This window comes from Lepidochelys kempii, chromosome 1 (genome assembly GCF_965140265.1).
Source record: "Lepidochelys kempii isolate rLepKem1 chromosome 1, rLepKem1.hap2, whole genome shotgun sequence".
Lineage (NCBI taxonomy): Eukaryota > Metazoa > Chordata > Testudines > Cheloniidae > Lepidochelys > Lepidochelys kempii.
In genome coordinates, this window is record NC_133256.1 from 119953234 (window position 1) to 119969022 (window position 15789).

Consider the following 15789-nt stretch of genomic DNA (forward strand, 5'->3'; position numbering starts at 1 on the left):
TACATGGGCTTGGAAAGATAATATTTTTATTGGTATATATCAGTAAATGTCAATTTCACTGTACCAATGAAAATCTATTTCTACCGATAACAATCGCAATTTACAGATAGGCAAAATAAGAAAAATGCTGCTTGAGAACTTCTTAGAATTTGATTTTGGGATATTTACTTTGTGATATATTCACATATGATAGTGACAATTTGTGTTTTAATGGTTATAAAGCTTTAACTTTTTAACATCTGTCATTAAATTATTGTCCAACTCCCCTACTCATAATTTATTAGTTAAGTAAAACTACCTTACATGTGTCAGATACAAGGGAAAAAATGTTTAGCAAAACATGTTTTGCATTTAAAACTAACTGATTTCTTAAATAAAGGAAATTATTTATTAGGGCTATAGTTGACTATAAATAGTGAATGAATGGACTGTTTCTGGTCAACAAGGGCTAGATTTTTCAAAAATATGTAGGTGTCTAAAGATGCAGATTAAGTGCCTCATGAGATTTTCAAAAGTGCCAAAGTATGACATCTTGTGAAGACTGTTACATTTGTGAGAAGCAAGAGAAGAAGCAGGGCTGAGAAGATGGGGTCGAGGACTACAGTGGCATCTCAGGCCACAGAATCAGGTGACAGAGTCACATTTGTATACAGAATTCAACTTGCAATCAAGAAAAACAAATAAGTAACATGAACAATGTGTAACTGTGAGCTGCCAGGAAGCTGCTGGTTCACATATTCCTATAAAGCGAGCATCAAAGAACCTAAGACACAATAGGTGATTTGGGCACATATTGGGAGCCAGGTAGCCAAAATATACAGGCTGAGGAGAATTGTTAGTATTATCTCAAACAGATTGGGCTTTTGAATTTTTTAAGTGTAGTTCATTACGAAAAGTGACTGTAAAATAGCATTACTGGGTTCCGTAGTTATTGTGAATCAATGACTTGTACATCAAATAGGTCAGTTTATGAGTAAAAGTGCCAGACTCTTACATTCACCTGGAATCTAACAGTTAAATCTGGGTTTCTGCCTTCTCTGTCGTATCAGTAGAATAATTGTAATATTTGTCCAGAAGAAAGTAATGCTGTGTGATATTGTGGAAAAATGTCTTAACCCCATGTTGTAAAATACCCCCTGAATGTTGCGAAATCACAATCGAAGAGTTTGTCCCCTTGGACAAATGTAGGTTTCAATCCAGCTATGTATTAGAGCATCTACTTAATTTTACATCACTTCAGTGGAGCTACTCAGGTGCTTAATTACTTATAATCACTATGTAATACATTTAAATATTTTTTTAAACATTGTTTTCTGAAGTCAATGGAAGTATTCAGGTCTCAAGACTCCAGGCCAAGATAAGATGAGAATACTGCATAAATTACTCATTCAACCCTTTGGCCATGTGTTCCTCTACTAGTCCCTTTAACCACCTTCAGAGTGGTGTACACAACTTTTCAGACAGAACTGAGGGTTCACCAGTGAGAATACTCTTAAAAGTCTTCAAACCTTGAAGTCTGAGGTCTGCTTCCAAACACCTCAGTTGTCCCCTATCTCAGGGTGATCTCATTCCTACTTCCAGTGTTCAAGGGTTCACACGATAAACACTACCTTGGCAACTAGCACTATCTGGGAACTCCCCATTATATGCCTTAGCCGCCAATCAGCAGAGAGCATGAGTGGGGACCGGGTGACGTCCCTCCAAGTCAGACTAAGACACATTGGGGAGCAGGCTGGAAATCTTGCACTGCCCATATAATACCTGGTCTGTGGATAAATAGAAAAACCAGTCCACCAGACTGTCAATCCAACATCATTCACCATACAAAAAAACGTATACCAGAAAACTGAGTTAATCTCTGTCACACACACCAACCTAGCAACATATGAAAATCACTGAAGATATTTCAGTAAAACACATTATTGTCCTAGCTGCAAATTATATAAAGGGTTAGTGCCAGACCATTTTAAAGTCTAGGGGGTACATCTATACAGCAATAAAAGACCCATGGCACAGCTACAACTGGTCTGAGTCAGCTGACTTGGGCTTGTGGGGCTTGGGTAGTGAGGCTATAAAATTGCAGTGTAGATGTTCAGATTCGGGGGGGTGGGTCTCAGAGCCTGGGCTCCAGCCTGAGCCCAAACATCTACACTGCAATTTTATACCCCCACAATCCAAGCCCTGTGCCCGAATCAGCTGACCTGGGCTCTGGGATTAAGCGCCACAGGTTCGTTATCATAGTGTAGACAGACCTTCTGTGTAAACGGAAGGACAAACAATATTTAAGCTGGGTAGGGACTTCACCAACTCATAGGGGTTTCATTATAGCGCACAATAATGTCACTTTTGAGCAGGCTTTAGTTTATTGAGCATACATTTTCATTCAGTGCTCTTAAAAAAAAGTCTTAATTCCTTTGATAAATGTCTCTCAGGAAATCCTAGAGACACTTAACACCAAAGGCCAAGCTAATCAAATGAAAGCTCTCTGTGGCTGCTGAACTCAGCAAACAGAGTACGGCTCCAAAGCTGTGTAGCTACATTAACTTTTACAGAAATTGCAAGTTTATGGACTGTGTTTCCTTCCTCCCAGGAACACCTGCCAACAAAGCCAACAGCTTTAAAAAAATCCATTTTACATCAAGAACAAAGATCCTGTCAAGATCTGAAAGAAGTAATACGAGCAGACTTCCACATCAGTACCACAAAGCATATTTGTTTTGTCCTGTCTGGTGTATAATTTTACTATACGACTCCTTTTTGGAGCTAAAATTATACCTTTCACTGCTGCTTGTATATTTGAGTTCTCTTACAATTCCTTAAAAATATGCCACTATAACCTTTAACCAGCTAGTATCCGGGATAGGGGAAAATTCAATTACAGTAATAGTCTGAGGTAAGCAATTTTGATTTACTGCTAAAGCTCTTTAGCTCATAAATAAATCAAATGGCTTCTTTCTTTCCTTGTGAAATGAAAGTGTAGATACACTGTATTGTATTACAGATGCTGACAGTTTTGACATGAAATTGCCTCTTTGTAAATGAATGAGCAAATACATTAAATACTGCCTGCATGAGGTTGCTTTGGATGCATATAAAGAAGCTACTAAGTTAACACAAGGTTTCATGCTGATCAAAGTTTTGCTCCTTTTTATGTTGGTCCTAATACATCAGCAAGTGAGAGGCAACTGTGTCTATGTTCTTGTATAAGAACAGCAATCTGAAGGTGTTGCTAGGAAAATGAGGCCAAATGAAGACTACGATCCTCTATCAAAGAGTGTAATTCTTACGCTGTACAAATAAGTATTTTGACTATATGAGGTTAAATTTATATATTTACATGCAAAAAATCCCCACCAGCAACCCCCTAGTGTTTTTCCTCTCCCAATGGATTTTATTTTCCACCCTTAAAAAACTATTTCATCACAAAAAGGGAGAAGTTGTTTAGCAAGGAATTCTATGTATTCAGATTCATTTAAGCCTGAATACATCGCAAGTCTAGGGTCCCTACAGCAGCGTATATCAGTCTTCATGGTAGTACTCAGCAGTGGTGTTATGTTAGCACCTACATGCCCTCAACTGAGACCAGAGTCCCATTGTGTTCGGTGCTGTAATCCACTCCTGCTCTGAAGAGCTTACAACCTAAAAAGACTTGGGAGAAAGGAAATATTATTATCCCCATTTTACAGATGGAGAACTAAGACACAGAAGGATCAAATGACTTAGCTAGGATCCTGCAGAATGCCTGAGGCAAAGCCAGAAACTGAACTCAGTTCTCCTAAGACCCAGTTCAGTGTCTTAACCACAGGACAATCCTACAGTCCAGTGTCAACCCTCCAGAGGCTATGTCTGTACTTTGACAGAGGCATGTGATTCTAAGCTTGTTTACACATACTTGGGGTAGCTCAGGAATATAGAATCATAGAATCATAGAATAACAGAGTTGGAAGGGACCTCTGGAGGCCATCTAGTCCAACCCCCTGCCCAGAGCAGGACCAATCCCAACTAAATCATCCCAGCCAGGGCTTTGTCAAGCCTGACCTTAAAAACTTCTAAGGAAGGGGATTCCACCACCTCCGTAGGTAACGCATTCCAGTGTTTCACCACCTTCCTAGTGAAAAAGTTTTTCCTAATATCCAACCTAAATCTCCCCCACTGCAACTTGAGACCATTACTCCTTGTCCTGTCATCTGCTATCACTGAGAATAGTCTAGATCCATCCTATTTGGATCCACCTTTCAGGTAGTTAAAAGCAGCTATCAAATCCCCCCTCATTCTTCTCTTCCGTAGACTAAACAATCCCAGTTCCCTCAGCCTCTCCTCATAAGTCCTGTGTTCCAGTCCCCTAATCATTTTTGTTGCCCTTCGCTGGACTCTCTCCAATTTCTCCACATCCTTCTTGTAGTGTGGGGCCCAAAACTGGACACAGTACTCCAAATCAGGCCTCACCAGTGTCAAATAGAGGGGAACGATCACGTCCCTCGATCTGCTGGCAATGCCCCTACTTATAAACCCCAAAATGCCATTGGCCTTCTTGGCAACAAGGGCACACTGTTGACTCATATCCAGCTTCTCGTCCACTGTCACCCCTTGGTCCCTTTCTGCAGAACTGCTGCCTAGCCATTCGGTCGCTAGTCTGTAGCGGTGCATTGGATTCTTCCGTCCTAAGTGCAGGACTCTGTACTTGTCCTTGTTGAACCTCATCAGATTTCTTTTGGCCCAATCCTCCAATTTGTCTAGGTCCCTCTGTATCATATCCCTGCCCTCCAGCATATCTACCACTCCTCCCAGTTTAGTGTCATCCGCAAACTTGCTGAGGGTGCAATCCACACCATCCTCCAGATCATTAATGAAGATATTGAACAAAACCGGCCCCAAGACCGACCCTTGGGGCACTCCGCTAGATACCGGCTGCCAACTAGACATGGAGCCATTGATCACTACCCGTTGAGCCCGACAATCTAGCCAACTTTTTACCCACCTTGTAGTGCGTCCATCCAGCCCATACTTCTTTAACTTGCTGACAAGAATACTGTGGGAGACTGTGTCAAAAGTTTTGCTAAAGTCAAGGAACAACACATCCACTGCTTTCCCTTCATCCACAGAACCAGTTATCTCATCATAGAAGGCAATTATATTAGTCAGGCATGACTTTCCCTTAGTGAATCCATGCTGACTGTTCCTGGTCACTTTCCTCTCGTCTAAGTGCTTCAGAATTGATTTCTTGAGGACATGCTCCACGATTTTTCCGGGGACTGAGGTGAGGCTGACTGGCCTGTAGTTCCCAGGATCCTCCTTCTTCCCTTTTTTAAAGATTGGCACTACATTAGCCTTTTTCCAGTCTTCCGGGACTTCCCCCGATCACCATGAGTTTTCAAAGATAATGGCCAATGGCTCTGCAATCACATCCGCCAATTCCTTTAGCACTCTCGGATGCAACGCATCTGGCCCGATGGACTTGTGGACGTCCAGTTTTTCTAAATAGTCCCGAACCACTTCTTCCTTCACAGAGGGCTGGCCACCTCCTCACCATGCTGTGCTGCCCAGTGCAGTAGTCTGGGAGCTGACCTTGTTCGTGAAGACAGAGGCAAAAAAAGCATTGAGTACATTAACTTTTTCCACATCCTCTGTCACTAGGTTGCCTCCCTCATTCAGTAAGGGGCCCACACTTTCCTTGGCTTTCTTCTTATTGCCAACATACCTGAAGAAACCCTTCTTGTTACTCTTAACATCCCTCGCTAGCTACAACTCCAGGTGTGATTTAGCCTTCCTGATTTCACTCCTGCAAGCCCAAGCAATATTTATATACTCATCCCTGTTCATTTGTCCAATCTTCCACTTCTTGTAAGCTTCTTTTTTGTGTTTAAAATCAGCAAGGATTTCACTGTTAAGCCAAGCTGGTCACCTGCCATATTTACAATTCTTTCTACACATCGGGATGCTTTGTTCCTATAACCTCAATAAGGATTCTTTAAAATACAGCCAGCTCTCCTGGACTCCTTTCCCCCTCACGTTATTCACCCAGGGGATCTTGCCCATCAGTTCCCTGAGGGAGTCAAAGTCTGCTTTTCTGAAGTCCAGGGTCCATATTCTGCTGCTTTCCTTTCTTCCTTTTGTCAGGATCCTGAACTCGACCATCTCATGGTCACTGCCTTCCAGGTTCCCATCCACTTTTGCTTCCCCTACTAATTCTTCCCGGTTTGTGAGCAGCAGGTCAAGAAGAGCTCCGCCCCTAGTTGGTTCCTCCAGCACTTGCACCAGGATATTGTCCCCTACACTTTCCAAAAACTTCCTGGATTGTCTGTGCACCGCTGTATTGCTCTCCCAGCAGATATCAGGATGATTGAAGTCGCCCATGAGAACCAGGGTGTGCGATCTAGTAGCTTTTGCGAGTTGCCGGAAGAAAGCCTCGTCCACCTCATCCCCCTGGTCCAGTGGTCTATAGCAGACTCCCACCACGACATCATCCTTGTTGCTCACATTTCTAAACTTAATCCAGAGACTCTCAGGTTTTTCTGCAGTTTCATACTTGAGCTCTGAGCAGTCATACTGCTCCCTTACATACAGTTCAACTCCCCCACCTTTTCTGGCCTCCCTGTCCTTCCTGAACAGTTTATACCCATCCATGACAGTACTCTAGTCATGCGAGTTATCCCACCAAGTCTCTGTTATTCCAATCACATGATAATTCCCTGACTTTGCCAGGACCTCCAGTTCTCCCTGCTTGTTTCCCAGGCTTTGTGCATTTGTATATAGGCACTTGAGATAACCCGCTGATCACCCCTTGTTCTCAGTATGAGGCAGGAGCCCTCCCCTCTCACACGCTCCTGCTTGTGCTTCCTCCCGGTATCCCGCTTCCCCACTTACCTCAGGGCTCTGGTCTCCTTCCCCCGGTGAACCTAGTTTAAAGCCCTCCTCACTAGGTTAGCCAGCCTGCTCGCGAAGATGCTCTTTCCTCTCTTCGTTAAGTGGAGCCCGTCTCTGCCTAGCACTCCTCCTTCTTGGAACACCATCCCATGGTCGAAGAATCCTAAGCCTTCTCTCCGACACACCTGCGTAGCCATTCATTGACTTCCACGATTTGACGTTCCCTACCCCAGCCTTTTCTTTCCAAGGGGAGGATGGACGAGAACACCACTTGCGCCTAATAAACAGCAGCATAGCCGTGGCAGCATGGGCATCAGCAACATTGACCGAGAGCAAGTATGTGTATACAAGCTGGGAATCACACCCCTCACTCAAAGTGTAGACATAGCATGATTCTGCCGGCAAACCTCTAAATTGTCATAGCTTAGGAAGCAAAGCCCATTGCCTGGCCAAGTGAGACAGTTTTATATGTTAAATAATGATGTATATTTGTTATAAAAATGTTCTTGTTCAGTGGTCTGCTCTACTTTACCACATAAGAAATTTGAGTTTCATTTCTGGTTTTGGTCTAGACCCTCCCCAGAATGGCATGAGCTGGCAGGATACTGGAGGAATGTACTCAACCCCTTGTACGTGGAGATGGGGGAAAAGAACCTCACATTACACAACTGTGACTTTTCTGGCCACTAGCCAGAGCATCTGGTGTTAATTGGTTAAAAAGGGCATCCCATTCAGTCCTCTCCTTGAAGGATAATAGCTGTGATGGAGGCTTTAAGATTTTTTGGGGGTGGGAAGGGAGGGAAGATATGCAAGTAGTCAAAACTTTAATTCAAAAAGTTTACAGAAATAACAAAAACATACTCAGTGTTGATATATTTGCCCATATTATTGCCTTATACAGTAAGCTACTTCATTTACTGTATAAAATTAATCTAGCATCTTATTAATGTGCAGTCTGAATTACGTAACAATGTTAGAGACTAACCAATTTATTTGAGCATAAGCTTTCGTGAGCTACAGCTCACTTCATCGGATGCATGATGCATCCGATGAAGTGAGCGGTAGCTCACGAAAGCTTATGCTCAAATAAATTGGTTAGTCTCTAAGGTGTCACAAGTACTCCTTTTCTTTTTGTGAATACAGACTAACACGGCAGCTACTCTGAAACATAACAATGTTATTTATACAAAATATGAAGAATGCACTCTTAGCAGTTGTTTATACATTAAAGTAGTGATCATTTTAAAATGTCTAAACAGCATTAGCATCCACAACAGAATTTATCTATGCTGCTACTTCACAAGGGGGAAAAAAAAGCCATTTGATCTATGGTATTTAGGGTGGGGAAAAAGACCAAACAGTAAATCAGAATTTAACAGCTTTGTTTTCCTCATTGACTACTACTATAACTAGTTTTTTTTCCCTCCGGGCAATGTTTAAAGAGAACAAGGATGTATAGTTGCACAAGCCAAATACACTTGGGGACAGATCCTGTTCTTACTGAAGTGATCTAATGGAAAATATGAGTGATCTGTGCAATATTCAATATTCAGGAAAACAACTTTGATGTTCCTGAGAAGTACTCCACCATTCTTAAGTAGCAATTTGGTCAAAAAATTTTAGCCAGTCATGGGACAATCCACTAACCAAGGAAGTTGACACACGTAGAACTTTTATGAGCATTTTTTTTCATATACCCCTATGAGTTGGTGAAGTCTTGAGCAGAACATTAAATATTACACAGCTTCCAGAGAGATGTGAACAAGACAGATGGCTGAGTACAAACTTATTGTTTGTATGGCAAGTGAGAGGATTAGCAATGTTCAAATAACCAAGTCCAGAGCAGTGAGCTAGTGAAGAGCTTCTGAAGTGGTTTGATGTAGTGAGTACTCTATTTATTTAGCATGTGCATAGTTGTCAGGCCAAGTGATGGCATCTTCAGTGGCGTCATGCAGTTCTTCGAGGCCACCACTGAACCCAGTCAGCAGGCATTCATCGACAACGTGCGTCATCATCTGTGTTGTGCCACAACTGCACAAAAGGCTGTCATGAAGGCCCCAGCGATACAGGCTGAATGCAGAGTGGAGTAGGACACAGGGTGCCAGAGATGATCCGCATGGAGGCATGTAACTGCATATCCACCAGTTTGGTGTGTGACGATCGGCTTCATACTGGTGTGCAGTACTCCGCCATCAAATACGAGGTAGCAAGAGCTGATGTCTGCAGAGTTGGAGCACGAGCATGACCATGACAAACCTGCCAGTTTGTTAAGAAGATTGTTGCGTGTCTTAACTTTAGCTGCTGTCATCTTCAGGTGGGCATGGTAACTCAGTGTGCGGTCTAAGGTCACACCTAGATAGACCGGTTCTACTTCATGCTTCACCTTCTGACCATTCAGATAAACTTTCAGTTCTTGGGTTGTGCTGGCGTGATGAAGATGGAACAAACTGGAGACTGTTTTTATGACACTTGGCTGGAGGCGCCAACTCTACAGTAGTCAGCTAACTTTGTCATGTCCAAGTTTAAGGCAGCATGAAACTCATGGAACATCCGGGCCTGGTACTGCAACAGATGTAGTCTGTGTAAATGAACTTTCATGACTCCGTTGTTGGCAGGTCATTGATGTAAAGGTTGAACAGTATTGGTGAAAGCACAGAGCCCTGGGTAACCCATTGCTCTGTTGTCTCCAAGCACTCATCTTCTCCCCCACATGGACTCTGAATGGCCTATTGCAGAGGAACAGTTCAACGATGCCTGTGACCCAAGGTAGCAGGACCTGTGATACCTTCACGAGCAGCTCAGTGCGCCATACCGTATCGAAGAAAACAGTGCCTGTTTTCAAGTTTCTTTGGAAGCCATTTTCAACAAGTGTGGTCAGCATGAGTACTTGTTGCATGTGCTATCACCTCAGCGAAAGCCGTCTTGGTTAGGGCTCAAAATTCTCTCCATGTCGGGTAGTATGCGCTGTAGGACCAAGCGCTCCAGTGCCTTGAAGCACACTGACAATAATGATATGGGATGATAGTTTGACCCCTGACTTGGATCTTTTCCAGGCTTTAGGAGGCCAATGACTTTTGTGGTGCACCGTATCTTTGGTAGCCTCCTTTCACTGATGACTCTGGTGAAGAATTCCACAAGCCAAAGCTAAGCATGGGGGCCAAGGTTTTTCAGGAATTCTGGAGATATGTTGTCATAGCCCGCAGCTGTTCCACACTTGATGCTACCCAGTGTCCATTCCAGCTCTGTTACAGTGAATGGTTCTGGGCAGCTTCTGATCTGGTGTACACGTTTAAACTTATACCATTCGTTCCTCACTTGTCTTTGCACCTGAAGGAGACTAACACTATAAGGAGGTAGTTGCGAGGAAAAAGAGCATTTCATGGTTGAAGTAGCTTCCCAAATATGGATCCAGAATTTGACTGAAGGTTAAGAATGTGGAGATCCATAGTTACCAAAGGCCAGACAGTGGAATGGATTAACTTACCAAGAACCAACCCAAACATTAGCCCAACCTTTGAATAAAAACAGAGACCAAAGCTTTAGTGTTTGAAAAAGTTCTGTGTGCAACATAGGCTGTTACCTTATGAACTCTGACTAATTTCATCCTCACAACCCCTCCAAGAGGATACAGTGATATTCTTCCACACCTTGTCCATGTCCTCTTAACTCCCCAGTAGTCCATGCTTTCCTCACCTTTGCTTGATACTGTTGCTCAACACCACTACCAGCCTTTCTGCTGGCTGTCAAATTGCTAAATTAAAATCTCACACGCCGTGTGTTATGCAGTATAGAGTGCACAGAATTTTAATTTGACAGCACTAAGGCCCAAGAAAGCTTCCAAAAATAAAGGGGCCTCTTGCTGTTACCACCACAGCCTCCTAGGGTGTGTCTACACCTCCGGTGGCGGCAAGCCTCCCAGCCTGGGTCGAGAGGCTTGGGCTTGTGGGGCTCACACTAGTGGCTCTAAACGTAACTGAAGACTGCACTTGGAATTTGCAGCTTGGGCTAGAGCTCAGGCTCTGAAGCCTCGGGAGATGGGTGGGCTTCAGGACTCAAGCTCTACCCCGAGCCATAGCTTCAAAGCAATGTCTACACAGCTGTTTTTAGAGTGCTAACCTGAGTATTCTGACTGGGGCAGGAAAGCTCCTGCGAGCTGTGTAGACATATCCCTAATAGTCAGGGGTGAGGGCTGCTCAGACGACTCATGAGTAGAACTGTTGCTGGGAAAAGGAAATAAAAGCAGGAAGCAAGGAAAGTGAGTTGTTTAGCCGCCTCCTCACCTCTTAAAAGAAGCTGCTGACAAGAGGGGAGTCCTTGGGCATATGCTCTCCTCCCACAGAGATCTGCCAAAAGGAAAGGGAAGGAGAGAAGAAAGAGAGGAAGAAGGGTCGCTGCCCTCCCATGAAGAGGAGGTGTCAGAGGGTAGGGGTGCAACTAACTCTTCCATGTATTTATGTTTCTCTGATCTTACAGTTCTCCTCTTGGAGCTGTGTGCCAGCACCAATGGAAGAGACTTTCTCTCTCTTTCCTGCAAAATTTTAAAATGGAACTCTAGAGCCCCAACACCACAAAGCAGTGACTGGTGATGGAAATGTCCTTTATAAATAGTAAATACTAAGATTAATGGGATACCAGATGTGAATGGTGGAGCCTGATGTACCTATTTCATTTCCATTTCAGAAATGCAATTTAGATAAAAGAGTTTATCTCACGACATTACACAGAAGTGTTTATATAGGCTGATTCTAATCTTATTTTGCAAATGGGTGAAATCTGTAACCTGCAGGGAACCTCTGCTTCTGTGAGATTCTAGTCCTTGCTGTTGGAGAAAACAGAACAGTCCTAATATGGATAATGAAAATGGAGCATTAGATTGGACTATTACAGGGTACCATTAGTGATGACACCACTGTTACATTTCTGTCAGTCTTTCCATTATAGTCTCTAATTTCTAAGTGATATAACTAAGTGGTAACATGCTCTCCAAACTGGAAACTGGCATAAAGTCTTAGCCTGGAATTGTATTTTTTTATCATCATCCTTTATCAGAGACTTGCTGCACTGGTGCTCCTGATGATATCATAGGATTAAGAAAACGTCATCCTCACATAATACCAGAGCCAACTACCTCTATGATAGCTCTTCTGAGGGAGGAGCAGGGGAGATGGGAGGATAACAATAAATCTAAGATTTATAACACTGTGACATACACCATATAGGAGAGAGTTGGGGAACTTGAGAACCGCTCTGGGTAAATTAACATTTCTGTGATGCTGTTGTCTGGACCTAGCTAAGTGTCTGTTTTACTAATTAACATGGGCTCCTTGTTGCGTAAATGTTGAAGAGCCCACGAGCCATGCTTTAGAAACATAACCTCTCTGCTGCCGCCCCTGCCTTTTTGGAGGAGAAATGGAGCCCGTGAAGCCCTGTTGTGGGTCCATGAAATAGAGGTGGTCCCATGCTGCTGACCTTACCTCTGTGGAATGGGAGGAGCCCCTGCCATTGCCTCTCCATGTGAGGGTGTGCCTATGGAATGGGGGTGGGGCACTAGGGGCAATGCCATGGGGAGCTGTGAGTCATGCTACTCCTAGGGCTCCAGAGTGCCTTAGACCATGTTTACACTAGTTAACTTACAGCGGCACAGCCATACCGATGCAGCTGTGCCACTGTAAGATTGCTCACGTAGGACTTTAAGGCGACGGGAGAGAGCGCTGTTGTCAACATAATTAAACCACCTCCAACGAGCAGCAGTAGATATCTCGGTGGGAGACAGTGTCCCGCCAACGTAGTGCTGGGCACACCAATGCTTCTGTCAGTGTAACTTATGACACTTAGGAGGGTGTTCTTTGCATACCCCTGAGCGACATAAATTATACCAATAAAAGTGCTAGTGTAGACATAGCCTTACTTTGGCCCTGAATTCAAAAATGCTCAGTGTTTGATATGAAAATATCATATTTGGTAACAGATATTATAAAATGATTTCCCCTTCCCAACAGCACAGCAGTTAGTATCTAGGACTAAGGAATAACCAACCACGACACTCGGTTTTGTTAAAGAAAGCCATATTTAAATGATGCAACAACCAGGAAAATTTAAAGGAAAGGCCGAAAAACCTGCTCTTAACTTGCTTTAAATTTAAAAAAATTACCCGTTTTGTAGCAGAAAATTAGTTTAACGTTTTTCGTCTCCAGCTTCAAAATGCTTAATTTTTCCATATGAAAAATTGTAGTGTAGAGGTGCCAAACTGACCTCCTGGAGAATGAAGTCTCCTGTTTCTCCACAGAGCAGATACATACATGCACAGTAGCATTACACATCCCCCCCTGCCCAGCTTTACCCCTGCACCTTGACCCTGGGCTGAAAGGACCACCTCTAGGAACACGAGGGTATTTCAGTCTCCATGAGTAGGATTTTCAACCCTGGATACTTTAAGTTAGGCCCCATAACCCACATTTAGGCACAAAAATAAAGGTGGCCTATGTCAACTGAAGCTGCCAAGTGCTCAGTACCTTTGAAAAAAAAATCACACCATTTATTTAGGTGCCTCAGGTTAGATGCCCAGGTTTGAAAATTTTGACCTATGCCTACTCAAATCCTTAGCTTCTATAATGAGACTGCCAATAAATCTTGACAGTAGGAAAAGCGATGTGGACACCTACACACTAGAAACTAGAATAAGATAATCAACTCATTTCACATCGACCACACAGGAACTGAACTATTCTTCAATCATTTGCATAACTTCCCCCTGCCACTATAAAAGTAATCACAAGACAACACCACAAAGGTAGTGAAGGAGTGAAAAAGTGATAAACTGTTATATTCACTAAAAATTCTAAAAGTAAACAGATTTATAATCCTTCCACTTGCTAAGGACGCATTTTAAATTTTATACTCAATAAGTTGCTGTTTTACTTTGTCTTGCTAGTTGCTATATCATCTTTTTAGAAATATATTTTTATAATTAGACACATCCACAATTTTCTCAGAAGTGGTCTCTGAAAGCATTACCTGAAAGGATATGGTACAGCAATAACAAATGGTGTGCTTTTCACCCTGTTTCAACTTTTAAAAAATATATTTGTGTTGCCTTGGAAGGTTTTACTTCTACTGACATGGTGAAAATTAAAAGCCTGCTTTTGAACTGTGATTTTGAATGGGCTTGACATGTTAGCATTTTGCATTGCATAACAAAAAGCCTATATAATAAAGTGTGACATGTCAAGTTTGGGAATTCTGAAAAAGACTTGTTTCACTGAAAGCTTCAGCTAAGAAAAGTCAGTTTTTAGTTTAACTACATTGCAGTACAGAAGATACAAGGAAGTTGATTTCTCTTTTTTGCATGTTGTGGTTTTTTTTTTAAAAAACTTTTCCCTATGGTGAATCTAATTTTGGCAATGTGCGTGGGATAGAGCATTAATCTGCTATTTTAACATTCACATATCTGGAATTTTAAAGTAACTTTACTTAGCTCTATGAATTTTTTCAAAAAAAAAAAAAAAAAAAGGAGTGCACGGGGAATTACACCAGAAAGTTGCTAGAAATGTTTTTACCATTTGTGCAGCCTGCTCATGTCAATCCAAAGTATTTACATCTCTAAATAAGACCAGGCATTATGATTAGTCACTCTCCATCTAATTATTCATTATAATTTAGTATTTTTGCTAGTCCTTTCAGATAGGTACACACAGAGCTAGATTGAGGCTGGCCCTCTATGGATGGATGGAGCAGGTAGGAAAAGGAAAGAGAAGCAAGGATCCTTCTTTTACCCACTTTGTCCCTTCATGGGGTTCAGTCACAATCTCTCAGGGCTAGTCTATATTATAAAGGCTATCCTTCTTGTGCAAACAGAGCTTATACCAGCAAAAGTTCTTTTGCCAGAACAGTTAAACTCTCTCCCCAAATAACAAGCTATACTGGCAAAAGCACTCCTTGTGCTGGTGTAAGCTGTGGCTACATCGGGAGTGTAGTTGGCATAGTTATGTTGTTTAGGGTTGTGTTTTTTCCCCCCACATCCTGACACAGCTACTCTGGCAAAACTTTGTAGTTTAGACCTGGCCTCAAACATACAGCTAGTGGCACCAGCAATGCTAGGGTCAGTCTATGTGAGCAGTTGCACTGGTTTAACTTTAAGAGTTACTTTAAACTGGTTTAGTTAAACCAAAGCAGACGGCTGTGTGTGGATGCTCTTATTTAGGTTTAAGCCACGTTTATTTCCAGTTTAGCTTAAATTGATTAGGACTTGTAAATTGATTTTTTTACTGACTTAAGTTAAATTGAAACAGGAAAGTTTGAATCCGAAGTGTCCAAAATAAACCAAAATAAATGTGCGTCCACACAGAAATTTTCACTGGTTTAGCAGAACCACTTCATCTAAATCTATTTAATCAAACCAGTACACAACTGTGTGTAGACAAGGTCCAGGTCTTCAGAAAGAAAGAGCAGGGGTTAAGATATGATCCTCTACTGTCCAGGTATGAAGAGGAACGCAAGCCAGCTCTTCAAAGGGTGGTGCTGCTGTTGCTCCAATATGCACTCCCCCCAGAGCCTTGTCCTGCGGCTCCTGCTGAATTGAAGCTCTCCAAGTACGTCCCACAACATGGCCAGTGGTTTTATGAATCATAATCTGGTGCACAACTTCTAAAAGAGCCTTTGTGGATTTTGTTAGGAACACACTAAATAAAAATATTTAGGTTGTTTCATACTGCAGTGCATTAAGAATGTAAATGTTTTTCCATGAGTCTAGATTAATACTAGCAAAATATTCTAAATCATCCTTATGAAACCTGAAAGGAAGGCTTGATCCCTATAATGAAGGCTGCATCTGCTTAGCCACTCTCAGAAGAGTGGCTGGACAAAATATTTTAAACATACGTACAGCATTGCATAAGCAATTGTAGAGGGTGTGGTGGTAAAACAGCC

General features: G+C 42.4%; 1 protein-coding gene across 3 annotated transcripts in view; it reads right to left on the reverse strand.

The window, feature by feature from the left end:
• ATP10A (ATPase phospholipid transporting 10A (putative)) overlaps window positions 1-15789 on the reverse strand; it is a 160626-nt gene that overhangs the window by 71870 nt on the left and 72967 nt on the right. The gene's annotated exons all lie outside the window — the stretch shown is intronic.